Here is a 23,609-nt window from a genome sequence, read left to right on the forward strand (position 1 = left end):
CGAAGATACGTTCAGAGACGATTGTACTGCTGAAGGATGACTTTCAGTGACGTCAGGAAACCTGTTTCACCAAAACATGGTGCTAAATGTTGAGGACGATTACCATACTAACGCTAGATGATATAATTGTATACTCGGTTTATTGAGCGCCTTCCCTCGCAACATGGTCATGCGGTAATAGACTGGAAATGGAGAGAGCTTCAAGAAAATCTATGACAACATAGAGAACTGCAGAAAGTAGGCATCGATTCCTTAGATTGTGCGGCAATGTAGCACTCGTAGTTGGAGCATTAGAGTTGTATATAATGTGATATGGTCAAGGGACTTCCTACAGACCTTTGGGGGCTTCTCATTGAACGAAAAATGTTATTTACACACAAAACATGTCACAGAACAGTTTGTTTGTTTGTTTGTTTGTTTGTTTTTTAACGCCGGACTCAGCAATATTCCAGCTGTATGACGGCGGTCTGTAAATAATCGAGTCTGGACCAGACAATCCAGTGATTGATATCATGACCATCGATCCACGCAATTGGGATCGATGACATGCATCAACCAAGTCAGCGAGCCAGACCACCCGATCCCGTTAGTCGCCTTTTACGACAAGCATAGTCACCTTTTACGGCAAGCATGGGTTGCTGAAGACCTATTCTACCCCGGAATATTCATGGGTCTGTCACAGAAAAGAACCAGACGGTACATTAGATAGTGTTATAAATAGATAACTTTCAAAGCTTCATTTCCAAATCTGACGCATCAGTAACACAAAAAATAGGTCCGATGCAAATCCCTATTTTGACTTGTATCCTATGTTCCCGTCTTTTTTCAGGTGAACAGTTGTCTTGCCTTTGCATGTGTTTGTGATGGGTGCCACCTGTGGGGCAGGATACGCTCACCATTTCGCGAACACCTTGTATCATCCCTTTTTGATCGTGATTCATAAACACAGGTTCATGATATAGTCTGAATCGAACTATCGACTGCAGAGATGTCTATTGAATATGGAAAGGGTTATGTCGCTTTATTTACAATGGAATGCCATTTTAAACCCGATAAGTGAACCAAATGACATGACTAAAATATTGTAAACTTACTGAGTGGTAATACATTCAATATATTTAAACAAACATCGCCATAAACTCAAATGTAAACGAAATGTAAGACACTGTGAAATGAAAACTTTGCTAATGACGTCGATCAACATTAATTGTAACCTGCAAGAACATTCAGAAATGTACTGTTTTTGAAGATGTCACAAAATGCTGAGTCAGCAAACAGACGGTAGCTCTATATTAAGTACCCCCTTCGCTAAATGTATCCGTTTTATAGCTGGAAATAGAAGAGCCCTGCAATGAATCTTAATGACAGGCTGATTATGGAAGTATCAATGTCCACACCAACAGTAAACGTTAACACGGTTGACGAGCTTCGTGGCTAGGGTTACACTATATTCAGATTAGAACGTCCACTATATGGACTATGTGGCTTAGTGTGTTGAGTGTGTCCGTGATTTGGGATGAGAAAATAGGAGCATTAGTGACTCCTGTTTCAAGGAAGACAGACGTATGCTTTGTGTATATTATATATTATTTTTTATACACAGTGGGGGTAGTATATTCCTGGTTTTGAGTTTGTGGGATGGTTTAGGAATCAGTAAAGCAAAAATGTTCCATTAGTGGACGTCTATCAAGGAATAACTTTCATAAGTGACGTCTGTCAAGGAATATCTTCCATACGTGGACGTCTATCAAGGAATATCTTCCATACGTGGACGTCTATCAAGGAATAGCTTCCAGAAGTGACGTCTATCAAGGAAACACTTCCAAAATTGAACGTCTTGCACATCAAACGTTCTACACGTGAAAATAGGAGCATTAGTGACTCCTGTTTCAAGGAAGACAGACGTATGTTTTGTGTATATTATATATTATATTATACACACAATGGGGATGTTATATTTCGGGTTTTGAGTCTGTTGGGATGGTTTAGGAATCAGTAAAGCAAAAATGTGTTATTGTGTTGTTGTAGACATGAGGAGGATATTTCCACATTTGACGCATCAGTGACATAAAATGGTGCCTGATGCAGTTTCTCTATTTTGACTTGTACCATATGTTCCGTGTTTTTTTAAGGGAACACCTGGTATCATCCCTATATAAAGTGATCCATGTTTTTTTTATATAGTCGGAATCGAACAATGGTCTCTGCCTTTAGTTAAGATTTCTTATAAAAAAATGGGAATAATTATTGTCTCTTTTATTGACACAATTTCCTAACACAAACAATAAAGTGTGAGTGAGTGAGAATGGTTTTACGCCGCTTTTAGCAATATTTCAGCAATATCACGGCGGGGGACACCAGAAATGGGCTCCACACAATGTATCCATGTGGAGAATCGAACCCGGGTCCTCGGCGTGACGAGCAAACGTTTTAACCACTAGACTACCCCACTGCCCCCAATAAGGTGGGAAGGAAGCATCTTATCTTTAAATGCAGGGAACACTTACCCTTACAGTTAGTGATCCCATTGCTTTTATAATCAAAACTACGTCACCTAATTATGCAAACGAGCGTTATAGAATAAAATATCTACACTACTATCCTGAGACATTCTATATGATTGTATGAACCTGTTATGAGCCATTTGTATGTCAGACTCACTTACATCGACCTCATGGGACGTTGCTCATAACATCAATCACTTGTTTATCTCACCCAACGACGACTATTTACCGAGACATCGGTAGCTATATAGTAGAACAACAAATTGTTCATTCAAAAAAGAAATAAAATGTGTAGATTGATATATGGTATCGTTAAAAAGTGTTTGACAGTTTAATGCACACGTAATTTATGGCATGACGACCTTTCCTTTCAATTTTATAATGGTTGTGTTGCTACTTCAATTATGTTTATGTCGTTCTGCTGCTCTCGAAGTTTGTGTTCACATTCAACTTATTCTCACGTTGTTTATATGCTCAGAGGTTGTTAGATCAAGGTTACAACATTCAAGGCCTCGGTACAGCTTTCAAAAGGTTTTATGGTAGACATGTGGAGGACATATCCAAATCTGACGCATCAATGACAAAAATGATGTCCGATGCAATTCCCTATTTTGACTTGTACCATATGTTCCCATGTTTTTTTCAGGTGAACAATTGATTTGCCTTTGCATGTGTTTGTGATGGTGGGACAGGATACGCTTACCTTATCGCGAACACCTGGTATCATTACTATTCGATGGTGATTCATAAACACATGCTCATGATATAGTCGGAATTGTACAATCGACTCTGTTTTGGGCAGATATTTCTATTGGATATGGAGACGGTTTTGTCGCTTTATAAACGTATGTTCTGATCCACACTCATTTAAATGCCGGTAATACCTTATAGACAGTATTGAGGTAAGATATCTCCTGTTATGTTATATTTTGAGTGACCATCACTGAGAAGAAACTGTGCAAGGTCATCGAAACGGTCATCTTCGTAACATTCAATACAATTAAAAGTAATTAAAAGTGACAAAACCCTTTCCATAGCTACAAGAATCGAGTGTACGATTCCGACTGTATCATGTATCAAATAGTGATGATACCAGGTGTTCGCGAAAAGGTGAGCGTTTCATGTCCCATCACAAACACATGCAAAGGCAAGTCAATGATTTACCTGAAACACCACGAAATTCAAAGGACCAATCACTCCCAGTTCGTTACATCCAAAGTTCGAACGAATAGTTATTATTGAACAGTAACGTTAATTGCCAATACCAGATTATAAATTGTTCGGTTAACTCGACTATTCGATATAACAATATTCGTTATATCCGATACTGGTTGTATACCAAACTTATAGATACAGCAAATCAATATAGCTTGCATGCAAAATCCTATTAATGTTAATAGGGCAAAGCAATCTGTGTCCACGACCTCTGTAAAACTCATTAACAGCACCGAATTGTTGAGCACTAATACCCTATGACTGTATATTATCACCCTGGCTCATTATGTATTCATCTCATAACATCGCAGGGAAAATCAATAGGGATCCAAGACACATCTGTTGACCTGATCGATTAAGCTCAGCGGGCAGGCCTTTGATGAATTCCCTGTCAGTGTTTGATGATGTCAAACGAGGCAGGTAGATATACAGGTGTGTCTCCTGAAAATTTGTTACAGCGAGCTGAGCGGTGTTTAGTTTGGTTCTGGACTATTTGCACAAAATGCTGGACTATAGATACGCTTGTTTTGATATTAGATGGAGATGACTGGAGAGGTTATAGTTTCGTTTGATTTCATGTGACAGCTTATGACTCATGTGTAGAGAATGCATGTGTGAAGCATATGCATGATTTAATCACGAATAGCCTTGTGCACATATGTTCCACCGGTACAGGTGAAGATGAATGCTGTGAGGCGTCGGATGGTTTTATATCAGATGAATCACATATGTGATATAAACAACCAGAGAGATAATTAGGATTACACGGCATTTGTCGTCTCACTTGATCCGAAATAGGAGAGGTGAGGTGAGGTGAAATGGGGTTTAACGTCGCGTCCAAGATTATTGCACTTATATAGCGACGTGCATGTACGTGTGTGTGTTTGTGTGGCTGCTTGTACTAGTCCGGACTGATGCCGATTTATAGTGCTAGCTCACTGAGATACCATGCCGCAGTTTAACATGAATACCCAACTCAGACACAGTATACTGACTCCGAGCCGACCAGTCCTTGTTTTAGCCCTTTAATGCCGAGCGCCAGACGGGGTAACAACAAGTACAATCTTTTAACGTCTTTTGGTATGACGCGGCCGGGGATCGAACCCCGGACCTTCCGCTCTCCGGGTGGACGCTCTACCACTAGACCACGGAGGCGGTCGAAATAGGAGAGACTTTGTCTATAGACAAAACCAGCATCCAATATAGCCGGGCAAAAGAAAGTATGTTTGATGGTGGCTAAAAATGAAACATACAAAAAATGGTTTCTCGATGGTGATGGATTTGAGTCGGGTATCATAGGCGATATTGCATGCATCATATCAATGAGTATCTCGCACCATAGGTGACGTGCACATGATGTCACAAGGGGTGGCAATTTCACAGAACACAGTTATGAGATGAGTGACGTGTCACTTTTTAAGTTTACTTTCTTTTGCCCTGGGGTACAATGTAATATTTGTGCCAATATGTTAATAGTATTGTGATAGTATGATGAGTACTTGTACGTCCTAAACTCCCCTCAATGCAAACCAACTTGCAATATTCGAAACGGTGACATGTCCTATATCCCCCGAGTAAATTGCAGAAGTTATTTAGTTAACTCTCGTTACATGTATGGTTAATAATGTATTGGCACAGGTCCTGAACAATCATTCATGTTATTTTAAGCTGGATTTTTATGAATATATTCTAATTTATTACGTCTATTACTTAAATCAATGTCAGCTGTCAATATTTGTCATCGATGTATTTGCATCGAACCCAGAATATTTGCAAAAGCATCTGTGGTTCGATAAATGGTTAACCCTCAAAGCTAGATGCCTGTTTAAGCGTCACAGAGTGAGTGAGTGAGTGAGTGAGTGTAGTTTTACGCCGCTTTTAGCAATATTCCAGCAATATCGCGCCGTGATATTGCTGGAATATTGCCACAAGTGGCGTAACACTATACTCACTCACTCACTCACTCACTCACTGAAACGCTTATATGCCGTAAGACCTAGTCATATAAGCATAAACCATTTCCTTCAAACCGATTTTGTTTTTCAGGGTATCCAACATGTCAAGAGAACAATATATTTTGGTAAACCCTGAGGATTTTTTTTCAGAAAAAAATAACATCCAATATCCTAACAAACTCTTCAACAATCACACCCCATCCCCATACACCAGAATATCAAATAATCGGCCCAAAAGGAGTACGTGAGTATGGTTTTATGCCGCTTTTAGCAATATTCCAGCCATATCACGGCGGGGGACACCAGACACAGGCTTCATACATTGTACCCAGGTCGGGAATCGAACCCGGGTCTTCGGCGTGACGAGCGAACGCTTTAACCACTAGGCTACCCGACCGCCCCTCAGCGTCACAGATGCCCGATACGACACTATATAGTATAGTACCAAAGAACCGTGGATGATACATACAAAAACAAGTAGAAATGTGAGAAAAGAAACAAGCACATTTATATTGTGACTAAATGCATTCCTGTTGTAACGACCACACACTGCATAATATGACGAACACACCCTGATGTTAATTTTTGAACATTTCACATGTCCCTAGAGATGGCTATATTTGAATGAGTAAAGGGTAGCTATATATGCATTCGGTACACTCTGTTTATATAGACCGGTTCACTTGAGCAGGAGGACACTGGTAGCCTGGTACAGGGGTACAGCAAGGAGGATAACCTAGACCACATCTGTTCCTAACTTAGAAGCTCTTCACAAATGACTAATAGTTCAATGACAAATCATAATGGTTAATATATGTCTGGAATGTGATAAGGTATTGACAGATGTCAATGTTTAATACTCGTGATACTGTGACGCAGGTAAAGATGGGTAAACGGAGATAAGCGTTTGCTCTGAGGTATGTTTGAAAACGGTATCGATAAGGCAGATATTTCAAGGACCATGCCTAGAAATATAAAAAGGGAAATTATCGGTTTCCTTCATTGTTTGACATTAGTACACGGAAATGGGTCCATTCCAATTGAACGTGTATAGTGAACATTGTGATATATTCATGAAAATGTACGAAATTGCTTTAACGGTGATTTGTCCAACCCGTTATACAAAATATCAAATAATAGCTGATGCAAGTAAATGCAGTGGGGAATACAATTATTACAGTATTTTACAATTCATAATTAACGTAACCAAGGATACACGTATGCCCATGTCTGTAATAAAGGGCGTATCCATTGGAAGTACCCTCATTATAAGGACAGTCATATGGAGGAGGTTATAAAAATATAGGTCTTTGGGATTTTAATCAATCATTTGTCGTTTGGAATTTGAAGCTATATTTAAGCTAGGAATCTTAACATTCGTCATCCTTTAAAGTCTAGATTCAAACAAGGTATGGAATATAGATGTGTTCTGACTCCATTGCATGTTACTGCATGACCCATTTGTTCTCCCTGCGCTCGACTAATTAATTGTAAACAAAAAAACGTCTAAATATAACCATGTTCCCGAGGATCGTAGCCCAAATTACACACAGTGTGTTTAGCTTAAGCAGACGGGGTACTTTTATTTCAGTCATGTACATGTACAAGGTTTTGGGGGACACCCATTCAGACAACGCGACAAGGACTCTGAAATGGCTGTTGTGTAACTTAGCGTAGGAGTTGAGCAGGTCGTGCCACCTCTCCACTGAACATAACTGCACGTTGGTTTATTTGCTTTAAAGAAAGCGACAGCACCTTACATAGTCCCGTAACATTGTGCCACCAGACAGGACGTCGTCCACCTAGTAATCTGGGGACTTTAGATCGTGTCTGATAGCAGACACTGCTCCCACTGATGGGTTCTATAGAACCTGAATCAGAGGAATCCGACTTCTTTAAATGTTTATTGACCTGCATGCTTTAAGCCGTTGTGATATCAAACCCTTGTAAAATAATTTTAAGCGTTTTGTCAGCTAGCACGACGTCCACACAGTTTTGGTTGATTGTGACTGGGGTTTATCATGACTATCGCTTTGACATGACATATGCACATGGTTTTCTATGGAATATTAAGAATGCACTTAATGGGCTGTTTGCTTCAGAGCCGTGATGTGCCCATGTCTTTGTAAAATCCACCTTAGCGTTTTGTCCGCTTGTACGACGTTACTCATGTCTGTGTTGGACGATGGTAATAACTTTGACACCTTTAAAATACATACTACCATAGCATAGAGGCTATGTGTCGTGAAGCTACATTTCACTACATAAACAATAATGGAAGGTATCATTTGAGTGAAATTAATGTCAACAAATCTTTCGGGTGTTTTGATGATATTTGTGAGACTTGCTCTTAACCAAACACCTGATAACATGTCTGCGCATGCACGATGTTATATTTGCTTAACACAAAGATTCACACAGCGGATCTTTCAAAAAGATGTTGGTGCTGTGTGTATGTCTGCCCTCTGTGTGGCCTTGTATACACTATTAAAGTACACACTGGTAAATAACAAATGCATATTACTCGATTGATAGATAGCAGCATTTAAGACTATAGTTAATATCAAGCAGTAACTGTAAAAGAAACACAGTTAAATGTCTTTTGTGTACAGTGTTAATATATTATTTTGAAAAGGAAAAAAGGAAACATTAAAAAACAAGAATGAAAAGTGTTAGAGGAAAAGACAGATTATGGTTGGCAAGCTTCTCCTTGCCCCTTCTTGTGACCTCAAGGTGTTGGTGTGGAAACATACACAGTTACAATAAATACAATAGGCCTCAACATAGGCCCTTGTTGTACGCATGTGTTGTTATTGATTTTGTTTCGATGCACGGTCGCACTTATAACAAGAGACTTCGACCTGCTTACAAGAGAAAACGCCAAGCTCTTCATAATACGCATAACGTTAGGTCAATAATCAACGTTGGTTGAACTACACACATACAGGATATGCATAGGACTTAAATATATCTGGACGCATGTGTTTCAAATCCTTCCAATGACACATTTGCCAGGTTGACATTTATGTCAGCTATCTTGGACTGGTGTGTGGAACATATTGAAACACCATGGTTTTCATTTCAAAATTGATTAGACACATGTCTGTAATATATGAATATATACATTTCATTCTATATGATAGTATAATAATAGTCCATTTATATGTCACATATATCCATGCATAGTACATGTTAGACAGTAGGTCTAAACAGATAGGTTTTGAGTTGGGAGCGGAAACTAGACAGTTCTCTGCAACAAGGAAGGTAGGCAATAATTATATAAAATACAATTTACTCCAAACATAATGTCAATTAGTTATTTGCAGAAAGTGACAGCAGTTGGACAACACAACGAACATCAGAAATAAGATCATTTTCTTATTAATTTGATCAGGGAGGATAGTTGGGTGTCTAGGATTTGACTTGATATCGTGCACAGACATTTCGCTGTCTCCACCATACCAATGGATGTACGTGAATGCATTACAGTATACACCCTTCCTATGCTCAGGTATATGCACTGCCTTTAATCCTTATCTCTATGGCATGGTTCATGAGCTATTTCATTTTGCAATAATACAAAGTTTCTAAAACAATACCAGAGACGTTTATTAGTAATATCTTAAGGAACATAAACCCGTGCGAATATTTGATATATATCTTGACATGAACGACCTAGTTCCTTGGCAGGAACGCCCCGCTCCTTGTATAAGCTATTCTTGGCGTCCCCATAGAAAAGGTCGACTCACAAGATCACTCATTGACAAAAGCGAAAATTGCATTACTCGACAGATCTCCCGTTGCTCTCTCTACCTACAAAGGGGCATGGAGGTGTATTCACACACATCAGCCAATCAACACCAGCGATGTGTCAAACCCAGAATGAAAGAAAATAATTCATATACAGACGCCGGTCGGTACAAGCGAGACTTTTTTATGATCATCCAGTGGGCGATATCAAAACGCAGGAAATAGTTTTGCCTCCTGCACAACAACCAAGGGATGTGAATAATTTGATCCTATTATTTCCGTTATTATTGTCTAATATCGGTGCAGGGGTTATACCTTCAGATGGAGCCCATCGACATTATTTAGAAAAAAAACATTACGCTTTAGGCTTTAACAAATTGATTCTTTGCTTGACGGAAAGGGTACCACATCTAGCTGATTGATCACTTCATTGTCTAAATATTGCAGAACAACTGACTCGCTGACAAGGTCCTGCGAAAGGAAAATCGACCTCACACATCGAACACTCCATTCGTTGATCGTTCAACATATGATATATTGAAAAATAAATATATACATTTCCATCTTCAATATGAATCGTATTATCTCGTCATTTTGTCGTTTTAATGAACATTTTGACCTTAACAATTTACAGAAAAAAAACAATTACTAAATAATCAGTGTGTTGTGTCTATCCATACTTTCGAGTGACATACTTTCATTTCTCCCACTCACGACATAAGGAGGGGAAAGGGTGTTATCGGTCAATGCTTATCTTTATACCCCCTTGAACTCCCTGTCAGGCCGTCTCAATTGTTTGAATTGAATATGAACACGTCTTTACAGCCAGATACTCAAGGAAAACAATCAAGAGACGTTGTGGTATTTGGCGATTGTACTAGACGAGTTACCTACGCAACGATACTCATCTAAATGTCTGAATAATGGGTTAGATCTGGTTGGTGTGCCGTGACTACTTCAGGGTAGTGTGTGTGAGGGGGGGTCAACTCATCCCAACATTCATCGTTAAATGTTTGAGAAATGTCATAAAGTGTTGCCTGATGTATCGATAACATTGGACGCTTATAATAAACAAATAGCACGTATAAAGTGTGCATGTGTTTCTGACGGGTGCCACCAGGATTGTACGTGGGGCAGGTTACGCTCACATTTTCACGAACTCCTGGTATCATCACCGTTTGATAGTAATTTATAAACACTGGCTCATAATATAGTCGGATACAATCGACTCTGTTTTTGGCAGAGGTTTTTATGAATATGGAAAGCGTTTTGTAGAATAGGTCTTCAGCCACCCATGCTTGCCGTAAAAGGCGACTATGCTTGTCGTAAAAGGCGATTAACGGGATCGGGTTTTCAGGTTCGCTAACTTGGTTGATGCATGTCATCGATCCCAATTGCGTGGATCGATGCTCATGATGTCAATTACTGGATTTTCGGGTCCAGACTCGATTACTTACAGACCGCCGTCATATCGCTGGAATATTGCTTAGTGCGGCGTAAAACAACAAACAAACATCACATACAAATGCATTCAGAAAAACATGTTCTCCTTTCAAACAGCGGTTATATAACATGAACTCACTGCCCTTCCCTTCAAAGAAGGCAATTGTCAAATGAGTTCAACTTCCCGATTACAAAGATTCGTGATGCATGTTTGCATTGTCATCATGAAAAGAGGCTTGCTGACGTTGCACTTCTGCCAGACACTATTGATTTGTAAGTACGTTGAACACGTCACGCATGAGCCGTGGATTAATTATAGATAGCTTCTTGCTGATGAGGTTGGAAATGATGGCCTTGCAAGTTCATCAGTTTGTCCGTGATGCCGAAATAAGCTGGTCGGCACACGCTGTGATAATGTCCAGGGTGATACTGCTCTGAGATACTTTTACCATTCCGTTATATTGAATTAGGAACTGTGTTGTATTACGTTGAGTAGTTGTGGGAGTGTGGAGTCCTGGATTACCTTTATTGATTGTGCTTTGGTGTGTACCAGGTCAATGTGTATATACACATATATGATGTCAGGTAGGGCATGTATATTAAACACAAGGAGACGGTTGTTCCAATGCTGAAGTAATGCATCTCTGCAACACAAGGAGAACAAGTACCAAGAGGATCTTCAAAATCTGTATTTAGTCAATGATAGAATTATCCAACGAGGTGGAACATTGCTCATGATGCTGATCACTGATCTGGTCTATCACTGGTGTGTTGGACCTGTGAAGATCCGGGGTAGAATAGGTCTTCAGCAACCCATGCTTGCTGTACAAGGCGACTATGCTTGTCGTAAGAGGCGACTAACGGGATCGGGTGGTCACGCTCGCTGACTTGGTTGATGTATGTCATCGTATCCCAATTGCTTGGATCGATGCTCATGATAGTAATCACTGGATTGTCTGGTCCAGACTCGATTATTTACAGACCGTCGTCATATAGCAGGAATATTGCTGAGTGCAGCGTTAAACAACAAACCAACCAAACAACCTACCAACCAACCAACTGGTGTGTTAGGTTTTTAAATGTGTGAAAATAGTGTGAGTGGCGGTGCTGAAGTTAGAGCAGGACCTGCTTATCCTTTTCGCGAACACCTGTTATCATCACTGATGATATATAGCTTATTGGTATATATTTTATCACTATTTTGCCTTTATGCCCTATGGAACCTGTTTCGACTTATAATGGAGATTGGTTATGCACTGGTGTTGACGTTTCGAATAGGATGAAATATGTCAAGGGATATTCAAATTCTCATAAATGCCGGGACGTAAAATAATGCCAAGAGCAATATGGTACCTGTACACATTAAAGTAATGAGCACGGTATTTACACCAGGTGTTCGCAAAATGTATTTATAGGCTAACTTTCACAACACAAAATATCAGTTCCGTGTATGAAAATATTAAATGGCTTGTCTGTCAGAGCTCTGTCTAAAAACGTCAATGTATGTTGTTTTTTGTTTTGTTTTTGTTTTGTTGTTTTTTGTGGTGTTTTTTGTGTTTTTAGTTGTTGTATTTTGTTGTGTTTTTTGTTGTTGTTTTTGGTTTGTTTGCTTTTTTTTGCTTTTTTTTTTTTGGGGGGGGGGGGGGGGGGGGGTGGGTATAAAGCAGCTCAGCATTGTCCACATTGAATTAATTTAATACAATCATATACCATGATCGCGTCGTGTCCATTCAATACACAGTACAGCCCTTCCTACAAAACCCACACTTCTCCAACACATCCTTTACCAGTGTTTGTACTAAGACACTTACCAGGTATATAGATATAGATTGAGATATAGATACATAACACGTAAAACGTTCATTCAATACACTCAGTATTAATCAGATGTACTGTGAGGACTCTTCACCATTGGCATGTAATCGGAGAAGAAAAACTGCTCTTTTAAACAATTCAAAGTGGTATAGCCTATATATATTATATGTTAAATATGAACCATTCTTTCAAAGTTTGTACTGTAAGAGATTATACGGTGAAGTATTCAAACCACAATAGCCCGTTATATGTTAATATCAGTAAAGCTGGTTACCTACCCCAAGGAAAGCGTTCATATCTGAACCACTTGTCTATTCAGGTCAGCCCTTGTTTAAATTGAGTTTGACAAAGACAAGTTCGATTTATTATGTAGGCGATCAGATAACACAACGCCCTCAACACCCGAGCAAGGGCAATCAGCAGATCAGTCATGTAATTCAAACACCCGTCGACCTCAATATTAAAGCCCCAAGATACTCTACCCACATGTTCCTGTGCATGCATTCCGGTGTAGATGCACTGGTTCAGTTTGCTTACTTCCCCGTTTGATGATGACTTTACGTCTTTTGCGAACACCTGGTGTCATTATTGATTTTCAGTTATCCATTCATATCATTTTCACCACTATTTTGCCGTTTATGCAGTATGGAATGTGGTTCGGCGGATAATCGAGACTGGTTATTCTCTGGCGTTGACGTTCATATTCAGTAGAATTGCTTTGAACGGATATTATGTAAATTAATATCCACAGAATGTTGGAAAATTTGTTGGAGGTAGAATACAGTTTGCTATCCGTCTGTACATTAAGGTGTATTCCAGGGGTTATCATACTTATCTCTGTCATATAAAATGGATTCAAATAAACAGGAAGCAACACATGAATCTTTTTTACATACTACACAAAATAAAAGTAACAAAACCTTTTCAATATCCATAGGAAATCTCTGAAGATTGTAAGATTCGGATTACATCACAAGCATGTGTTTATGAACACTAGCAAATAGTGATGATACCAGGTGTTCGCGAAGAAATTAAAGGACACTTGATTGTTTCGTATTTCTATAGTTAATCTGTCATCTTGACCTTAACAAAAAAGGACGTCGGCCGTTTGAAACATGGTGGCATCACTTGGTGGCAGAGATTCGGAAGATTGCATTTGTTTCAGTGTACGTACATTGTAGGCTTGTTTCAAGATGTGATCAAGGTTCAACTCTCAAAGCCTCAGTAAAGCTCATAAAGACATATCGGTAGCTCACCTTATTTGCATTAAAAAAGTATATTCTGTTGCCTGACGCTGCACAGCGGTACTCCTGCCATGAAGCAGTCATATTGTACGTACCCCAAAACAATAGTGAGTGAGTTATTATTTAACGTCACATGGGCAATATTTCAGCCATATCGTGACGAGTCCAAAACAATAAACATGGTGGTATGTTGTGAACGTATTGTCATATCATAACGTTTCTATTTGATTGCATATCATATACTGTATCAATAGACGATGAGGGTTATTGCCTCTGGATGCGAGGCTGTTGATGGAGTTATTAACTATTATTAAGGACCATCACGCTGCGGATGTGTAAACGCATTTCCATCATGCTAGTAGCGAGTATATCCGTGTGTAATTGGTAGAAATAATGGCTGGCGTTACCCTTTTGACATCTGCCACCCCAACTGGGGACCTGGGTGATGCTAATTATGGTGAATAAAAGGACGAGACACTAAATCATTTTAGCATCTCCCACACTCAGACTTGAAAAAAGACTATCGTTTATAATGTTGTATCATTCTCGCCTATGACATTTCCTTTTTAAATGTCAAATGCACTGTGCCATCCGTCCTGATCCAGCAATTCTGCTAACTTGCATTTTGGTCTTGTTGTTGATCTGACTTGTTATTTCAGATTTTTGTTGATCTGACTTCAGATTATGTATAACAATATAAATCATATGTCACATGTCCAATTACACCATTAATGGTTTTTTTGTTTGAATGTTTTTGTTTGTTTTTTGGTGTTGCTTTTTCGCTGGGGGGGGGGGGTCCTGTAAGATTATATTTAAGACAGCATATTCATTTTTGTTTTGCAAATAAAATTAGCATATGCCATTTTGCAAACATAAACATATAACACCTGATCTATCAATGTACGTTCTATGACATATCATTTAAGAACAGTAGAACGTATTTTCATTTTTGGATTACAAATATAATTAGCATATGCCTTTTTCCAAATATAAATATATAACACCTGATCTATCAATGTACGTTCGATGATATATCATTTCAGAACAGTAGAACGCATATTCATTTTGTATTACAAATATAATTAGCATATGCCTTTTTTCCAAATATAAACATATAACACATGATCTACTAATGTACTTTCGATGATAAGTCCTTTCAGAAAAGTAGAACACATAATCTCTTTTGTATTACAAATATAATTAGCATATGCCTTTTTCCAAATAGAAATATATAACAATTGATCCATCAATGTACATGTACTTCTATAATATATCAAACCAAAACATAAATCTTCTGTCAAGTTCAAAATGTTATAAGACTAGGTCAAGAATCCATAACGAAATGCCTGGCATATAGAGTGTCTCATTAAATCGACGTCACATGAGCAAATTAGCAACAGTTGTGCAAGGTTTCACAAAGGGATTTCCCTGACATCTGCGCCAACAGCTGTTGCCTCTTTATACAGTTACATTAAACTGTATACACGTCAAGGGTCTACATCTGAACTGCTAGCTTGTTTCATGCGTGTGCTCATTCCTTTAACACAGTTATTGTCGTGACTCATTAAAATCGTGAACGTACCACCAACCATGTGTCATACCACGAACCACCACTGTAGACTAGCAGAGGCATATTTTATGAATATAGGTTAAACTACCTGTATGCAATAACAGACACTCTGGAATCCTATATATGCAATTATGGATTCCATTTAACCCAATAATACATACTGCTTCTGCTGCTGTACTGTACCATGTCAATATATTTGCAACACAACGATCGGGGTATTCTGAATAATGCACTAGATGTGAGTAGTTGCTTGGAGATGCTGTTATACGAATAGTACTCGATATGCTATGAAAGGAACAATTTCAGTTTCATTACAAATCTAAACATCATTGCATCTCGAACACTACGGTGCGTAAGTGATTTTGGTTTTACGCCGCTTTTAGTAATATTCCCGCAATATCACGGCGGGGGACACTAGAAATTAGCTTCACGCATTGTACCTATGTCGGGAATCGAACCCGGGTCTTCGGCGTGACTAGCGAACGCTTTGACAACTAGGTACCCCACCGCCCCTCGAACACTACACTTAAATATACACATATGCAAATGCCTCCAGAGTTTAAAAGTATCAGGTATATAAATATCCCTATCATTAAGTGAGAAAAAATATAAAAGAAATTTGCTAATGATAACGCGTATCATCGTATTCAGAATATACATCAAATCGATTTTGATCATCCAACTGTATGTTTGCTACACCTCTGATATATATATTTTTTATATATGTTATAAAATATATGCATGCAGCTTCGCACGTTTTAAAATAGCCGTACAAGTATAATATGCGCTCATTTAGTCCTAACAGAACAGAACATCGAGTATATAAATTGACTTGGGAATTGTGCACGATTCAGGTGACGTATGAAAGGTCTGTGCATAATGTACTCTGCAACACCTGTGCTGGAGTGTCATACGATGGCTGGATGTACATGTATATGCCTTCAGTCAAACACTGGCCGGCAAAGGCGTGAACGCCTATTGCTTAATCATGAGATTCAGTTGCGGTCTGAGGCAGGATCTACGGTATATAGTTTCATCTCATGATATGTACATTGCACAGGTGAAACCTGATCACGTGTCCGGCTTCTTCGCGAGACTTCTGTTTGACAGCCTGATAATACGTTCAGCGTTTTTCTTATTAGTATGGAAGCCTCTTGTTTGGTCACCGGGTCGAAACGTTTGCTTGCTTTTGGGATGTTACGTGGTGAAGTATTGATAACATGACTTACTCAAATATTCAAGAAACATTATTCAAAATATTCGACTTTCATGCCGTTAATATCATATCGCTGCAATTGTCGCCAAATCATTTTGCATATGGAACACAAGATTGACATATAGTAATTTCACATTGAATATCGAACACTAGTCAAATATAGTTTATAATCTTGCATACCGAACACTAGTCAAATATAGCTTCTAATCTTGCATGTCGAACACTAGTCAAATATAGCTTATTATCTTGCATCTCGAAGACTACAGTCAAATATGGCTTATAATCTTGCATATCGAAGACTTCAGTCAAATATAGCTTCTAATCTTGCATCTCGAAGACTACAGTCAAAAATAGATTATAATCTTGCATATCGAACACAAGTCAAATATAGCTTCTAATATTGCATCTCGAACTCAACTGTCAAATATAGCTTATAATCTTGCATATCGAAGACTACAGTCAAATATAGCTTCTAATCTTGCATCTCGAACTCAAAAGTCAAATATAGCTTCTAATCTTGCATCTCGAACTCAACTGTCAAATATAGCTTATAATCTTGCATATCGAACTCAACTGTCAAATATAGCTTATAATCTTGCATATCGAACTCAACAGTCAAATATAGCTTATAATCTTGCATATCGAACTCAACAGTCAAATATAGCTTCTAATCTTGCATCTCGAACTCAACTGTCAAATATAGCTTATAATCTTGCATATCGAACACTACAATCACGTTTATCATCTTGCATATCCAAAATAAAGCTACAAGATCCTTTCTATATCATACAAGTCTCTGCTGAAAACAGTGTCTATTGTAGGATTCCGATTTGTAAGGAAGCCTGTTAAATAATAAACGTATCCTGTCTCACCGATGACTCCCGTCACAAACATATGCAAGGCCATTAAACACGTGAACATATTGCACGAGTCAAAATAGGGAATTGCATCATACAACATCTTTTTATCACTGAATAGTCGAGTCAACCAAACAATTTATAATCTGGTATTGGCAATTAACGTTACTGTTCAATACTAACTATTCGTTTGAACTTTGAATGTAACGAAAAGTTGAGCGTATCCTGTCCCCCATCACATACACATGCAAAGGCAAGTCAATTGTTCACCTGAAAAAAACCATGGGAATATATGGTTATCATGCATGTTTTTTTATCACTGACGAGTCAAATTTGGAAATGTCCTCCATGTGTCTACTGAAACCTTTTGAAAGGTTTGCTAAGGCCTTGAATGTTGTAACCTTGATCAGATTGGAGCAAGAATCGTATGAGGCTCTTTGACATATCCATACAAAGAGCGTGCTACATTAAACTGTAGATTGAGCTGCAGAAATATTGCTCGACATAAAGTGAACGTTGACTATTCTCTTGTCAGATCTTGTGAATATTGTTTGTCATAGTTCTAAAAATGACACAGACGAGGCGGTTTCACTGGTGTCTTTCATTTCTAGTTAAATGGTAAATCCATGGAAGAGAATTGGCTATTTGACCCTGTATCTTAAGCTGAACCTCTCGGTCATTTTGCAAATCCGGACAGAACTTCTGACTCAGTATGCATTAAGAAACAGATAAACAAGGAGAAAAGAACATTTGGTTACGTTATGAGCTGAGTTTGATCAAGGTTGCCACATTCAAGTCATCAGTAAAGCTTTCAAAACGTTTATTAAAAACATGTGGAGGACATTCTAAATTTGACGCATCAGTGACAAGAATGAACTCATTCTCACCTTACATATATGCTCAGAAGTTGTTTGATCAAAGTTACAACATTCAAGGCCTCAGTGAAGCTTTCAGAAGGTGTATGGTAGAAATGGGAAGAACATTTCCAAATCTGAAGCAGCAGTGACAAAAATGATGCCCGATGCAATTCCCTATTTTGACTTGTACCATATGTTCCCATGTTGACTTGTGCCAAATGTCCCGGGGTTTCTTCAAGTGAACAATTGACTCGCCTTTACATGTGTTTGTGACGGGTGCCACCAATAGGGCAGGTTAAGGTCACCTTTTCGCGAACACCAGGGCCCACTTGCACAAAGCGATTTTAGCGCTAAGATGATCTTAACTCCCATACTTTAACATAGGCTTACAATAGTCGTAGCGCTAAGATCGCTTTGTGCAAGTGGGCCCTGGTATCATCACTATTTGACTGGGATTCATTAATACATGAAAATGATAATGTCGTAATCGTACACTGGATTCTGCTTTCGGCAGAGATTTCTTATGCTTAGGGAAAGGGTCCTGTTGTTTGTATTTAAATACATATTCAAATCCTTACTCGTGGGTTTCATTAACGTGGTGCCCCCAGCATCACTTCCTACAGCAATGACCGCCTCCGTGGTCTAGTGGTAAAGCGCCGCCCGGAGAGCGGAAGGTTCGGGGTTCGATCCCCGGCCGCGTCATACCAAAAGACGTTAAAAGATGGTACTTGTTGTTACCTTGTCTGGCGCTCGGCTTTAAGGGGCTAAAACAAGGACTGGTCGGCTCGGAGTCAGTATACTGTGTCTGAGTGGGGTATTCATGTTAAACTGCGGCATGGTATCTCAGTGTGCTAGCACTATAAATCGGCATCAGTCTGGACTAGTACAAGCAGCCACACACACACGTGCATGCACGTCGCTATATAAGTGCAATAATCTTGGACGCGAGTTTAAACCCAATTTCACCTTACCTTCACCTCCTACAGCAAGCTGAAATACTGTAGCAAGCAGGGTTCGTTATACTCACTCTTGATCTACTACTATAAAGTGAAAACACTTAAATGCAAACCCACTGTTCCCAGTATACCGTCTACAGAAGATACATAATGCACATATCATTTCATCATTTCATCGTCTCACACAGACGACTCTGTTCTCATGTCATTTTGTAAACAAAGGATTAAGAAAAACATGTCAGAATTGAGAATTATCATATTTGTAAAACGGGCCAGGCATTGTCCCAACAAGGCTTCCACCTACGACATCCAGGGGCCCGGCTCTCGACACCGCGTGGGCCAGGTTAACCCTTGTCAATACGGTAGCTGCCTCCAGGCGAAACTTGTGACGTACAGCCAGCTATCAAAGTTCTGAATACCTTCAATCATCACTAGATTAACCATGTATGGCTTGTTGTCTTTTTAGGAAACGACGTGTATCTATCTTAGTTAGATTGTAGCATTCAAAATAGAAAGATGAAAACAAAAATCTAAATTTACAAAATCCAGAAAGTTTTGAGGCATTCCCCGAATTACCGAAACACACCTTGGTCGGGTCAAACGAGCGTGGCTCAGGTAAAACATACCATGTATTCAGATTCAGGGCAAATGAACTTTTTAGCATGGCCCATGTTCAGCGTTTCGGCATATTCTAGAAACCAGTAGCGTACAATCCGGCCCTATCCCAGTCAAGCCGACCATAAACTATTATACTGTAGGGAAACCAGTCTCGCAGCTTAGCTACGTAACTGATACATGTCTGGATTTTGAGATGCATCACGTAACAATAATGTCGCTTATGTTCAAATGAATGTAAGCTTATTACCAACGTAAGTTACATGTACGTAGTTACAGGCATTTGTGAGTGTTATATTTTATGCCTGTTACTTTATCATCGTACGTGCATGGAAATATGTTATGACGTTATTAATTGAAATACATATAACGTAATGTTACTGTTTGTTTGTTTGTTGTTTAACGCCGGACTCGTCAATATTCCAGCTATATGGCGGCGGTCTGTAAATAATCGAGTCTGGGCCAGAAAATCGAGTTGCTGACATCATGAGCATCGATCCAAGCAATTGGGATGACATGCATCCATCAAGTCAGCGAGCCTGACCACCCGATCCCGTTAGTCGCCTTTTACGGTAGGCATGGGTTGCCGATGACCTATTCTAGTCCGCATCTTCACGGGTCGTAATGTTACTGTCTAGGTGTGGTTCTACGCCGATTTAAGATGCGACTTAAAAAATCAGGAGGTCGGTGACAAACGGCGTGGGACGTTGCTTATTATATCAATCACTGGATCGAGTCTAGACTATTTTTAAAGGTCGTCGTCAATATAGCTGGAATATTGTGGTGTGCACGGTAGAACAGCAACTTCACGTCCTTGCCCACAATATATCGCGAGTGTGTGTGTGTGTGTGTGTGTGTGTGTGTGTGTGTGTGTGTGTGTGTGTGTGTGTGTATTTTCTAGTGCTATGCGACTGATATACACACTCAAACACAGTATACTGTCTGCGAGCCGACCAGTCCTTGGTTTAACCCGTTAAATCCGAGCGCCAGGCAGGGAAAGAACAAGCACCACCATTTAACGTCTTTTGATATGACGTGGCCAGGGATAGAACCACCGACCTTCCGCTCTCCGGACAGTTGCTCTTTCCACTGAACCACGGAGGCCGCCCCGAGGTTGATCAAAGTGATGCATTGTATGTCATTCCACAAGACTGACAAGGCTACTACTTAAAGTTGGCTTTCGCGAAGTCAGCAATGTTACAATTGTCATTGCACAAACGACACGGGAACATAGACGCTTTAACAACAACGTTCGTATATCCAACACAAATGACTATCATTATAGCATTAACAGTAAATGCAAGAGAAAACATCTTAAAAGAACCATTCAGTTGAATTTAGGAAAAACATACTTTATAATTATCATCTTATCAACAATAAATAAAGTACTATTGTCGTGTCAGTGTATGACATGAGAGTGTTCCATGTATAATAAATGTAATTGTAGCCTCTAATGTCCTTCTATTTCTTTTTCTTCCTTCGCAAGCGAATTGAAGATGAAAAGTTTGTGTCAGCTGAAGCACTAGAAACCCCCTGGTACTAGGTACACAGGACGTATCATTTTAAGTCTTGTTTTTGTTTGTTTCTTGCTTGTTGCAGCATGTATTATTCAAACTGTATTACGGCTGGTTGTAAATAATCGCGTCTGGAGCGGACAATTCAGTGACTGACATCATGAGCATCAATATACACAATTCGGATACGATGACATGCAATCTGTGAGCTTGACCACCCGTACCCGTTAGTCTCCTCATAACTGTTATGTTAATTGTGAGTTATAGCATGAATCAGAAAAGTTAGCTGATAGGTATGTGTCAATAATTAAACATGCATGTGCGTATACGATCAAAGTATATTGCAATATTGCCTGACATCAATATTAAGACTATGAATAAGATTAGCAGCTGATTAGCGCCACGTGATTGGCTATAAGCTAATCTTATCTCATATATATATATAGTGTTGATTATCGCTGCCTAAGGCAACTAGATTATCCAAGGCTACATCACAACATATCACCATACATGTATTGGTTATGCCAAAATACTGACAATTCTGTTATATCACAATTTAATCGTCATCTCAATGCATTGTTTGAATAAACAAATTGGTTACAATAATGTTTACTGTTTACATCGGCATATTTGTTATTTCAACATTGCTATCTCAACACATTGTTTACATCAAGTTTTTCAACATATTGTTTATATCAACATATTCGATACCTTGCCATACAGTTAATATCAGCATTTGATACCTCGACATACTGTTTACATCCACATATTTGACAGCTCGACATACTGTTTATATCAATATTTGATACCTAGACATACTGTTTATATCAGCATAGTTGATACATCGACACACTGTTTACATCAACATTTGATACCTCGACATACTGTTTACATCCACATATTTGACAGCTCGACATACTGATTACATCAACATTTGATACCTTGCCATACTGTTTATATCAGCATAGTTGATACATCGGCACACTGTTTACATCAACATTTGATACCTCGACATACTGACGCTATCAGCATATTTGATACATCGACATACTGTATATCAACATATTTAATACCTCCAAATACATGTACTGTTTATATCAGGATATTGCATTCATTCCAATATACCGCTTATATCAGAATGTTGGTTATTTCAACATTGTTATCTCAACATATTGTTTGCAGGTTATATAAACATGTGCATATTGCGTATATTCCACATACCACTTAATCAGCAATATGGATATTTCAACATATGCCATCTCAACAGAATGTTGAAATCAAGAGCCATACCATGTTGCAAAATACTGCTTGTATCAATATGTTGCTTATCTCAATATACAAATGTTTCCACACATTGTCTATCTCAATGTACTGTTTATATCAACACACATGTATATAAAATTGGACACACTTCATTAGCATTAACGCAACAATGTCATTATCTTTAAAACAGAGTTTAGAAATTAAGACATTGAAGCCACTCTTGTATATACATAGAATAGATTTTCCAGATGTTTATCACATATAACGAAATTTCAGACAGGAAGGTATTTGAAAATCCTGAAGGCATGTAGACTGTGTTTGATGCGTAACAGTAAATAGAAAAGTTTGTTCTCAATCTGCCCGTTTTATCAAGGTCTCGGTTGAACCTACCTACAACCACGTATGCATTAACTTTCAAATATCTTAACGTTCCATGCAGTGAGTTTAAACGTCGTCTGTAAATATCAATGTACTTAAGTCCACAGCTTATATATTTTATGCAATGAAGTTAAGAAAGTTTATGATATGAACAATTCAAACTAATTTCTGTGCGTTTACTGTCCACACAGATTTGTACTTCAGGCATGTGGTCTGCCAGTATTTGTGCAATAAAGATATTGCATATATATGAACACATTGGCTATCTCAACATACTGGTTTTATCAACACTTTCGCTATCCCAAAGTACTGTTTATATCAACAATTTGCCTCTTTTAGCACACTGTTCATAACAATGTTTTATTAATCGAATATATATATTTGATAACCACCTATATGGACAAATTGGTTCCATTGATTTAATGCTCACGGACATACTTATCTCGACAAATGGTTA

The sequence above is a fragment of the Haliotis rufescens genome, unplaced genomic scaffold, assembly GCF_023055435.1.
Source record: "Haliotis rufescens isolate VD_foot unplaced genomic scaffold, xgHalRufe1.0.p SCAF_8, whole genome shotgun sequence".
NCBI lineage: Eukaryota > Metazoa > Mollusca > Gastropoda > Lepetellida > Haliotidae > Haliotis > Haliotis rufescens.